At 40.1% G+C, this 12,551-nt stretch overlaps 1 long non-coding RNA gene across 1 annotated transcript; it reads left to right on the top strand.

The window, feature by feature from the left end:
- Window positions 1–5,024: 5,024 nt before the first annotated feature.
- Window positions 5,025–10,974, top strand: LOC103557223 (uncharacterized). Its single transcript, XR_546407.2, has 3 exons — window positions 5,025–7,596; window positions 8,002–8,093; window positions 10,777–10,974. It is a non-coding gene; the product is annotated as an uncharacterized lncRNA (long non-coding RNA).
- The last annotated feature ends 1,577 nt before the right edge of the window (window positions 10,975–12,551 follow it).

The following is a 12,551-nucleotide window of genomic DNA, read 5'->3' as shown; positions in this document are numbered from 1 at the left end:
GTCTAGCTAATCAATTATTTTATCATTAAGATTGATTAAAGGAACAGCTGTTTTCCATGAAGAGGTAGTCAGTGGGATGGAATCAATTATAAGAATTAAATTTATATCATGCTTCAAATTTTGCAAAGCATCTTAATTCACACAATATATGTAATCTTTAAACCATTTTTGTTTATCAACCCCATTTCACAGGTGTAGAAACCAAAACTCAGCTTGCTTAAATAACTCACCAAGGATGACACAGTCAGTAAACGAAGGACCACAGTCTAAGACTCCTCTTTTGGTCATTCTATGATATTCTACCCACATGGAAGGGAAGTCATGATTTCCTTAACAATCTCAGGGAGGCTGGATGTGAAAGAATTCACTACAGTGGGACGAGATGATGTGAGGACAGGGCGTGGTCCTGGATCTACTGTTGCAGTGGGTAAAATGCTGAGTGGGAAGAAGCTGTTGAGGGAGCACAGTGCTAAGGGGTGTTTTGCTGTTGGGGACACACAGGACACAAGCACATGTGTACAGAGAGACTATTCAGAAAGCGATTTCAATTTCAGGTCAGAAGGCTTACACTATGAGACGGGGGATAGGTGTGATTATTTTGTGTCTTCCTTGTTCATTTTTCTTGTCCCGGTCATGACATCAGCTGCAGTATCCTGAGTAAGTCATCTTTCCTCTAGAAGAGTCACTGTCCCCTCAGCTGAGGGAGGAAGCCTAGAGATCGCCTTGACTTTCTGCAATTTACAACACAAGTTTTGCAGAGAGAGAGGGGGCAGGAATTTGTACAAATTGCTTAGGAAGTTGGGGGACAAAGAGGAAAGATAAGATACACTAACATTCTTCCAAAACCTGAACAATCCCATGGAAAAGAAAAGAGTGGCTGGCCTTACAAAGAAGACTAGCTGTATAATTGAGTCCAAATCAATGAATAACTAAAGAAAATTCAATGCAGGTTTACAGGTGAATGACAGACGATTGTCAGCTAAGAAGGTTTTTTAAAGATATTCAGGTACAGACGCATATGTTAGTTTCTCTAATTGTTCTTAATTGACACTGACTTCCTATATAGTCTGCCAACAGAGTTATCAGGATTTTGAGTATTCCTGATATTTGGGATGTTAGTTGCCAGGGTGCTGTGTCAGAACCGTTTATCCATTCATTAGTAGAATGGTCTACTACCACCCAGAGAAGCTAGGAACCAAGGAGGAATTTTAAAGTAACTAATTTCCTTGTTTGTAGTTCTTCACCATAAACTTCAAACCTTCTTTGCCTTCCCATCTGCTTCTCCATCATTCACAGTCTCACTGACATCTCTCTCTTCCAAACTCTCTGGAAAACCCCAGCCATTGCCTTATGCCTCTATTCCTTGATCTTCCTTTTCTTTTCTTCTTGATTTAAGCACAGACGACTGGCTTGATAGTAGTAGAACAATCTCAGAATGGAGAGGAGAGAAAGCAAGGAACCCCAGTTGGAAGTCTGGAACTTTTTGTCATGGGTGAAGAAAAAGAAATGGGAACACCAAACGTAAATTTTGCTTGTGCGTGTCGTCACAACTCTGATGTTCTTCTTCACAGTAAATCAGTAAAGTGACATATTCCAACTTGACTGCCCATGTTGCTTGACTACTCAGAGAAAATTCATCAATTATGTCAACTTTTATTCATTCATTTTTTTCAACAACTATTTATTGAGCTGTGAACAAAACAAATATTCCTACTTTCATGATGCCTATATTCTAATGGAGGAGATAAAGAAAAGAAATAAGTAACACATTTAATACATTAAACATTTATAAGTGCAAAATTTGAAAACAGTATCAGGGAAGAGGGATATTAAATATTGAGGGGTATGTGGCATCCAGGGAAATCCGTGAGTGATAAACTCGTCTTTCAGAATCTAACTCTGCCTTGTGTGGGTGTTAGTCACTTGGTTCTTCTGAGTTTGAGGCTGTGCTTACTCTTGGGCATCCCTGAAAATTGTTAGGGTTTTTAAAATAAAGAGGCAGATTCTGGAATGGGCTGACCTGAAGTCTTGCCCTAACCCAATTGGCCCACGTTAGATAACAGTACTGCCATGCCTACCATTTTAATTTTTCTCTCATTTATTAGCTAGTGCAGTATCTCTACAGCACAATTTCCTACTGTAATACTTGTTTACATTTTTTATCTCAGAGGCTACTGCTGAAAATAATTCATTGCAATCTTAATCCCAGGGTGCTAGTTTCACAGTGACTCTATTTCTATATTTCCTAGATTCTGGAAGATGCTAGGACCCCTAAGCCCCTCAGAAGGATGTACAATAAGTTCTTTAACACATCAAAGATGATACTCTGTAAATTGGCATCATGCTTTTCGGGCAGACATTCAAGTGGAAATACTAGCTTTCTCTTACTCTGGGACATATGTCCAACAGTCTGTGCTATGAGCTCCAGAATTACAATAAGAAATTTTTCAAGGAAATAGAGCCCTCAGTTCTCTGGCCTTCTGTTCACAGTTATCCACCACTTTTGGTTATGCTAAGCTAACTTGTATATTTAATTGCCTACACTTAGTGACGCTAGAGACCAGCGTACTTGAAAAGAAGTTTCTTTCCTCACAAGGACCAAAGTCACTAGTACCCGGAGGACAGGACAGGTAGGACATGAAAGAATAGTTATGGAAACCTGCCTCCCACCATAGGAATGCTCCAATTCTATCTCAGAGAATACTCAGGGAAACATGCACCCTATTTCTACCATGGAAGGGGTCAACAGGATTCAGTTGGTGATGTCCAGGCCAGATTGATATTCTTAACAACTTGCTTGCTCACACTAGAGACCAGGAATGTTGCACAAAAGCCCAGATGGACTGTTCGTTTGGTCCCAGAGTCTCCACCCCTTTGCTTTGTTCTATCCTCTCTATTTTCTCTACAACTGCCTGGCTCCTGAATCCATGTTCTCCGAGTGGAACAGTCAGTCGATTTCAGGGACCACCCTCCAGGAGAAACATGACCACGAGTGGAATTTTCCAGAGGAACCAGATATTAATGGGGTCTACAGGAGTCTGTTAAGGAGCCTCATACTTCTGGTTCAGATTTATCCTCTCTCCTTAAAGTGTAGGGTTGGGAGAGGAGATAGAAAGAAATTTATTTTATCAGAATTGGATTCAGATAGGATTAAAGAAACAGACATTTTAAATGTCTATAATAATTATTAAAATAAAATTCTCTTCAAAAGCTATCCTAATTGGGATGGTTTGATGGATTGGAGACGTTAAGAGAGTGGTGAGACTGTCTAAAGAAGTGAGAGGCACTCTGCTCCCGATGTTCTCAGTATGCCAAGGAAGGCTGACAATGAGTTTTAAGGATAGAAGAACAAGGGTCTAGGTCTTCTAAGTGCTTAGTTCCTTGTTATCACTATCACATAACCTGTATCTTTCCAGACACAGAAGAAATACACCAATAATGTCATCATAAAATCAGAGAAATGAGGTATTCTTGTAGGAACAGGCTTCTCTCTTTTTAAATCCTTTCAGTCTCTGTATTTGTTGTATGCATACACTACATTTTTTTATCCATTCACCTGTTGCTAGACACTTAGGTTGCTTCCACGTCTTGGCTATTGTGAATAATGCTGCAATGAACATTGGAGTGCAGATATCTCTTCAAGATCATGATGTCAATTCTTTTGGCTACATACCCAGAAGTGGATCATATGATAATCCTACTTTTAAATGTTTTGAGGAAACTCCATACTGTTTTCCATAGTGGGTGAGCCATTTTCCCCCTTTTTATCTTGAAAAAATGATCAGTTCACAGAAAGTTAGAAAGTACAGAACAGTTCTGTTTACCCTCACCCATTTTCCCCAGTGGTTATTTCCGCATCTATATAACTCTAGCCCGATGTTGAAATCAGGGAAATGACCTTGGTATAACATGTGGATGAGTGTATATATAGCTCTAAGTTATTTCATCACAGGGGCAGACTGAAACCTACATAACTATAACACAATAGCAAAGCCAGGACATTGATAGAGATATGATGTGTGTATGGTTCTATGTTATTTTATCACAGGGACAGATTTGTGTAACCCCTACCACAATCAACATACAGAACTATTCCATCACCACAAAGACCTCCTTTGTGCTATCCCTTCATAGTCACATTCACTCTCCCAACATACTATCCCTAACCTCTGAGAACCACTTATCTATTCTCCATCTCCATCATTTTGTTATTTCTAGAATGCTGTATAAATGGAATCATGTAGTATGTGACATTTGAAGATTTTTTTCATTCAGCATATGCTCTAGAGATCCATCCAAGCCATTGTGTGTACCAACAGTTCATTTCTTCTTGTTGCTGAGTAGTATTCTGTAGTATAGATGGACTACAAGTTTCTTTAGCCCTTCATCTATTGGAGGATTGTTGTCGTTTGCAGTTTGGGGCTATTCCAAATAAAGCTGCTATACCCTTTTGTGTGGATATGAGCTCCTGTTTCTCTGGAATAAATACTCAGACATGTCGTTGCTGGGTAGTATGATAAGTGTTGATTTAGTTTTTCAAGAAACTGCCAAACCAATTTCCAGAATGGCGGTAGCATTTTACATTCTCCATGATTGTTTTTTTTAAAAGGTGGGGAGACATAAAGCGTGTTTTTTCCTCAGGTTTATTGAGGTATACTTAACAAATAAAAATCATATATATTTAAGGCATATGACTTGATGTTTTGATATATGTAGACATTGTAAAATGATTATCACAATCAAGCTAATATATTCATAACCTCTCCTCATGACCTCTTTGAGTGTGGATGTATGTGGAGAGAATACTTAAGATTTAGTCTCAGCAAGTTTCAAGTGTACAGTACAGTATTGTTAGGTACAGTCATCATACTGTACATTAGATCCCCAGACTTATTCATCTTGCATCACTGAAACTTGGTACCCTTAGATAAATATCTCCCCATTTTCTCCATCCCCCAACACCTGGCAACCACTGTTCTTCTCTGTGCTTCTATGACATCAGAGGAAGTGACCAGAATTAGTGTTTTAAGGTCCTTCTATTTATGGAGAGAGGATAATGTATTCACTTTAGATTTTGTTAAGTTTGTCTTGTAGAATTTCAACTACCTCTAAAAGAATAGAAATCTAGTATTTAACTTTCAAGCCTAGAGGGAAAAAATGGAACCAGAAAACAAAAAAAACAAGGACTCAATTAACAAAGGCACAAAAGGTGTTAAGGAAACATAGAAAAAGGAAACAAATAGTAATAAAAAAGTGCGGTGTTAGAAATAAGTCCCTATATATTAGTAATTACAACAAATGTTAGCAGACAAAACCTGGCAATTAAAAGAAGTGATCAAATTGGATAAGAGAATTCATTCGAACTAGATGATATTTAAAAGAAAATCAAAGTTCGAGGACTTATAAAGCTTAAAAGTAAAGGATAGAACTAGATACTAGAAGCATCACAAACGAGGGATAGCTAGTATAATTTTGTTCTTTATCAGGGAAAATAGACATCAAATCAAAAAAAAAATGTTAGGTAAAGAGAGGGTTACTATATAATGATAAGCATTTCAAATAACCAGAAAGAGAATAATTTTACATTTGTATGCACTTAACAAATGCTCTCAAAGTATTTAACAAAAATTAGTACAGCTACGGGAAAAGTGTTACAAATTCACTATCACAGGTAAGATTTCAAACACTTGTATCAATCATGCATATGTTACATATCTTGTATTCGTTATATGTCTTAGTCCATTTGGGCTGATATAACAGAATACCATAGATTGGGGGGCTTATGAACAGCAGATATTGATTTCTAACAATTCTGGAGGCTGGAAGTCCAAGATCAAGGTGCTGGCAGATTTGGTGTCTGGTGAGAACCTTCTTTCTGGTTCACTTATGTTTGTCTTTTTGCTGTGCCCTCACATGATGGGAGGGATAAGGGAGCCTCCTGGGATCACTTTCATAAGGCCATTAATCCCATTCAGGAAGGCTCTGCCCTCATGGCCTAATCACTTCCTAACACCATCACACTGGGAATAGGCTTCAACATATGAATTTCAGGGAACATAAACATTCAGTCTATAGAGGTATGTATAATATTTTACACTAAAAAGTCTAATATATTTAATCCTTCTGACATTTTATTAATTTTAATAATAAATATTGTCATTTAATTTTTAATTTATAGAAATAATGCACACGCTCTTTGTAAATCATTCAGAATCTAAAAATTAGGTAGAACAAACATTATAATCCATTTTCATGCTCCCTCTTAGAATACAGAATAGTTTTTCTCCAAGTGGATAGTCAATAACTCTGCAAAATTCATTAGAAAAATAGTCCACTCTCCTCCCTCTGTGTTCATGTAGAGGCCACCTTTATCATAAACTAAATGTCAGGATCTACATGGTCTGTTTGTGGCTTCTCTGTTTTGCCTCTTTTTACTCCTGGCCCAGTGCCATATATTTCCAGCCCAGCAATGTTATAAATCCTACTGACAGTGAAAGTCATCATGCTGCTGTTTGTAAAAATAATCTTGTTTATTCTTGCACATTTTCGCTAAACAGTGAACTTTTAAATCAGCTAGTTAACATCATAAAAATCTTTACTTTTAAATCCTAATTTCTAAATTATCACTAGTCTATGGAAAGTTATCAGCCAACTTATCACTCTTTTTGAATGTATAATAATTTTCACTTGGTTCTAATAGCCAATCTTTATGTAAAGAGATTAGGAGAATATCCTGCAGTAGTAAAGAGCTCAGGATCTGGAGCCCGATTCCTGACTAATTCTGATTTCACCAGGTACAAACCTTATCACCTTGCTGAATATCTCTCATCCTGTTTTCTTCATGTGTGTGGTTAGGGATAACACGAGGGGCTGTGTAAACTAAGGCTAATTTGCACCTGATTGTAGGAAGGGCACAATAACCACCTTCGATATGCTCTTCTTGTTTGCTTCTAATTAATTGTATAAATGTAAGACAAGCAATCAACCATAAGAGGGGAAAATGCTCGAGTCAGCCGCTTCTGCAGACATTTGTTATAAACAATGATTCTTTTAGAATGAGGAAGATCACTTTTTATAAGGAGCTCAAGATTTTCTGGGTGAGAAAAAATGGAAATCTCACCCCCAGCTCCCTGGGATTCTAAGTTAGGGTAGGCCGGCCAAACCCCAGCGACAGAGGAGAGAAACAACAGGTTAAGAAAAATCAAGGAGTAGGCTGCTCTGAAGCCTCTGCCTCAAGACAAGGCCTGATCTGGGAAGAGAACTAGTTTTTCTTCAGGCTTTGGCAAAGGAGGAAAGCCCCTCAGCTTTCACTTACCCTGGAACTACGCTGTGCTGGGCAGTACGACAGCCGAGAACACGAGGCTCCATCAGTCATGAGACATGGCCGTGGCCTGGACAAGGACCTGAATCAGCAGAGTTGTTGCTGGAACAGTAGACACATTTCATTGGTCTGACTCGGGGGGACCAGGCCTCAGTAAGAACACATGGCCTGGTGACACAACGCAGCTGAGTATAGAATAGATTCCAGATGTGTCTGGAGATCTGAAAGACAGCCTCTTCAGGGAGAATAGAGCCTTGGGAGGTGAGTCACAAAAGGTAAGTGATGGTGTCCATTCTACTAAGTTCCATTCTACTAAGTACTAGAGTGATTATCGGAAAAATAGAAGATTACATTGTGACTGTATTTGTACCCGGAGTTGAAATAGCAGATTATACTAGTTTTATGAGAATAAATGGAAAAAAGAGTCATACAAACTATTCATAAGTTTTCATAAAGCAAGTCCTTCATCAATTCTAGTCATTTACATTGTGCATTGTTAATCATCATTCTTGTTGATTTCATGGGTGTTCATTGTCCAGTATATAATGCAGTTAGTACTCTGATTGCAACTGGACATTCTCTTTTGCATTTAATCACCCTGATCAGACACATAAAAGAGGAAGTCTTAAACTAATTTTTATTCAACCACATTATAGTGCCATTTGTTTTCTCCTTCCCAGTAGCTTCAAAAGAAGTGTCTGCTGAATTGGCACCATGAATTTATTTTACCTTCTCATCTTTGTTGTCCTCTTTCTCTCTCAAGTAATGCCAGGTAAGCCCCCTTTGGCATCTCCCTTCCATGTCTGAATCTCATTTCTTTTCTCCAACCTGTTCCACTTTCAGAAGGATAGCCTTGGTTACCCAGAATCAGTGTAGGGATACTAAAATGGGAACCATGAGAAAAGGGACATTTCTGAAGTGCTTCACTGGGTTTGCATCTTCAGGCTGTCTGCACGTGAGGCACTGAGAAGAAACACTGAAACCAGAGAGGGAAAAAATGGGACAAAAATATGGCAGGCTTCCCTGGCCAATCTAATGACACCCTTGCAAAGATCCTCTTCTTTCTTTTTTTTTTTTTCTTCAAACATTGGCACCTCAGCTAACAACTGTTGCCAATCTACTTTTTTTTTCCTGCTTTTTTCTCCCCAAATCCCCCCAGTACACAATTGTATATTTCAATTGTGGGTCCTTCTAGTCGTGGCATGTGGGATGCTGCCTCAACGTGGCCTAATGAGCGGTACCATGTCTGCACCCAGGATCTGAACCCTGGGCTGCCGAAGCGGAGCGTGCGAACTTAACCACTCGGCCACGGGACCGGTCCCCTCTTATTGCTTAAGAAAGATGTATGTGGCATGTGTGTGTGGGCTGATGCAGTTTCTAAAGTTTACCATTAGCCTAATTCTAGAGTCGTCGTTTTTAATGACTGGCTCTAAGAGCAAGGAAAGAAGCAGCTTAGAGGTTTTTTAGAAGAAGGAAATTCACATATTTAGAACCATGGCATTTTGGAGGAAACTTAGAGGTTTACTCTGCTCCCTAACTTGAGCAGGGGGTGGCAGGGATAGGGAGACAGAGGGAGGCAGGAGACTGACTTCCTCCCTGTTCATTCCCTGCATCATAGAAGTGCTGATTGTCACAGAACAGCTTGGAGGGCTTTATAGAGTACTACAGCTGCATGGATCTGGGGGGAGAAAAGTGCCTTGTGTGGGTGAGCACCATGTGATCTGACAGGACGCTGAGAGTTTGAACCTTGCTTCCTGCAGAAAGTCAGCAATCTCTTCTACTGCCATGTTGTGCTTTGTACTCACCCACCTTAGTCCTCCGTCTCCCCCTCACTTTTTTCCTCTTCCAATAGTCTATCTTAAAATAAATAAATTCATCTAATCAAATATGCCATTCCTATGCCTCACTGCTGAGGGGACCTGTGCCTTCCAGAGCATCAATTCACAAAATTGATAGATAATGAGCTGAGGGGACAAGAGCTGGATGCAGCAGTGTCCCCCAGCACTGTTCTCCTTCTTTCTGCTTTGGATTAATAAGAGTCTGTTTACTGTGACCCACTGGGCATGATGACTGATTCTATTGCATTACTCAGAATAGTGAGCCAAGTCTGTTTCTTCACTGGGCTAAATTTCACTCAAAGAGAAGAGAAGAGTAGGTTATGGTGGGCTGTGAGGGAATTATAAGGAGACAATATGCAGGACTCCTCCACAATGAGACTCTTGGTTACAATACTAGGGTAAAGAGATGTTAGTGCTTCCCAGGTATAGGTGGCCCAGATGTCAGAGTTCCTTGGTCATAGCTGCTATGAAGCACAGGATGGGCATGGGTGGCCTTTTCATGGTAGCTACAACCATTTTGCTTGAAGATGGGGATACAAGAGCTCATGATGAGCAAGTTTGTAAAGCTGTCTGCTAAAAGCCCAGTTCTAAGCATCTCCCTTGCAGCATGCCGGTAGAATGGGGCAGACAGAACAAAGTGGAAGCAGAGCTGAGGTCCATGAGTGGGGTGACATGGGGGAGTGTGAGCCTTCTCCATCCCTGGCACTGATTCCACAAGGGGTGGGCACTGAGGCCAATGAGAGCCAACCCTGGTGACCTCTACAGCCTGGGTTCCAAAGTTGATGACTTCTGCTAATGACTAACAGTAAACAGTTTGGACTAGAGGGACCACAGAGACCCTTCCTTCTTGGGGCTGAGTGTAGGCTTTCTCTCCTCCACCCTCAAAGAAGCAAAAGGAGCAGGTTTTTTCAGGCCTGGCTTAGAGTCAGGTGGATATTTTTTTCTCTTTTAGGAACTTCTCTCACCTCAGCTGATTTCCCTGATTATTCAGGGTCCTTTCCTTTAGGGACTTGAATTGTAGATTGTGAATCTTATTTTTAGGATGTATCTGATACACTCTGAAGGCAGGGGTTCTAAACCTGGAAATTGTGGGTGAACTTCAGAGGGTTGCTGGCATCCCTCTAATGGTTTTGGCGTATAGTGTGCGTATGTTTGCATAACTGAGTAAATATGTATGTAGACCCTCCTTCCCTAGGCTAGGGGCTGGGGTATCATATTGTTTTCAGTAGTACCCTGTTCCAGGAAGATGAAAATACAAAAGTTGAATCTGTTGCTTCCAAAGGACATCAGTTGACAGTTCCACAATAGCAGATATCTGATGTCACACTTGCCAGCTCTGTGATATGTCAACCCAAGAGGAGTATTTGAAGTCTCTTATCCCATCCTCCAAATTACTGCACAAAAATTTCTGTTCATAACAAGCTCTTGAAGACCAGCATTGTCCTCCTGTTTAACAAGCAAGTAGGAGGGACGAGGTGGGGAAAAGGAGGTGCGTAAGACAGAACACTATCATGAGCAATACAGTGTGGGGATGCCTGGTTGGACCGAATCATTCCTTCCCTTGTATGAAGCTTGAGCCTCTCTTCCCAAAACAAATAGTTTTTGTCCTTTCTACAGGTTATGGATACGGTCCAATGCATCATTTCTGTGACTCACACATCAGTGTCTGCCTGAGGAGGAAAAGAAATTGCATTATTCGTATGCCAGGGATGTGCCCTGGGAGGAGTTTCTGTTGTGTAAGAACGAAGTGAACTGAAGAATCTATGTTTAATGTCTCTTCCCTGAATTAAATTGGAAGGATGAGACCTCCTGGTATCATTTTGTTTCTTTGAATCATTTATGTCTTCAATACCTATTGAGCACCTTCTCTGCACTACATCCTGTACTGGTGGCTGGGGATATGGATTCAAGTTTCTCCTGCTAAAGAAACTCACAGCCATGGAAATCTTATCCAAGTTGGGCAGATCAAGGATGTCTTCTCAGTGAGGGCCAGATATGAGCTGAGTTGTAAAAAAAAAAAAATAAGAATTAGCCAGGGAAAATTGAAGGAGAAGTTTAATAAATGTGTTTCAACGTGAAGAGAACAAAATACGCAAGGGCACTATGCCAGAAATGTGCCTACCATCATGTTAGGGGGTAGTTTGAGAACCAAGATGTGATAAAAGATGAAACTAGATGAAGTATGGCGCATTGCTAGAGGAATTTAGCCTCTAAAGAAATTTCACCTTTTTAAATTTCTTTTAACCTTCAGGGAAATATCGAAGAATTTTAAATGGAAGCATGGAGGAGGGATTAGAAGATGGAGAGACTGGAGACACAAAGGCCAGTTAGGATATTATGCAATAACTGAAGTGTGAATGTTTGGGGTTAAAAGGTGTGAGTTAAGACATTTCCAAAGACATAGAGTGGAGGCTAGTTACTTGAAAAATAACTTAGGGAGTAGAGGCATGAGGATTTGGTAATTGGAGGTGGGAAGTGCGAAGTAGAGTCCCTGTCTAGAGTTTAAAGGAGAGATAACAAAGGAGAGAGTCATTCCTGAGACATTAGGACTCATATGGGTGATAGTTGAAGCCCCACAGGCCAGGAATCCAGCAGAGACCGAGGAGTAATCTCTGAGACGAGAGAGAACTAATTTGAAGAACTAAGTTGGAGATGCCGAGCAAGCCAGCAGGTTGAGATGTAACCTGTGGTAGCTTCATCTGCAGCTATTCTGGCAATCAGCTCTTCTATTTACTTTCTGGCAACACCACAATCAATTCGAAATTGCTGAAGATCTCTGGGGTTAAAACCACTCTGATTACCACTCTAACTCCAACATCTGTTACAATAATCATATCTATCTTGAATCTAGGCCATTAACTATTGCCATTTGGCTTCCGACAGGCTAACTTCAGTGACATCGGTGAGTTTCTTTGCACAGTGCAATCTTTCCCCATTGTCTCCAGATTATGGAGAACAGGGACTATAGAACTTTTCACACTTTTGGTGCTCTTTTCACTAATGAATTTCTTAATGCTGTGGTGAAGGAGGAGTCCTCTGAGCCCCATAAAATGTCACAGTCAGAGCATAGCTCTCTGGTCACATATAATAAACCAATTCTGGCATTCCTTCCTATGTCTTTGGATTCCTTCTTCCAAGGTATACTTTGGATATTGACACCCCAACTTCATTTAGTGCCACTAAATTCATTTTTAAGTCAACCAAGCTTCTCTTCAAGCCACTCCTGGCAGCCCGAGCTAAATTATTTGAACCAGAATCATGGGTTACTGTACATATATCCCTATATTTGGCCTGACCCAATGCTCTATTGTTTCCTTCCCATTCTAACATTCTTAAGATGCATTCAAAAACATATTTCTTGTGTCAATATTTGCAACAATTTGCAATTCTTT

This window comes from Equus przewalskii, chromosome 28 (genome assembly GCF_037783145.1).
Source record: "Equus przewalskii isolate Varuska chromosome 28, EquPr2, whole genome shotgun sequence".
In the NCBI taxonomy this organism is placed as follows: Eukaryota; Metazoa; Chordata; class Mammalia; order Perissodactyla; family Equidae; genus Equus; species Equus przewalskii.
This window is presented reverse-complemented; position numbering and strand designations above follow the sequence as displayed.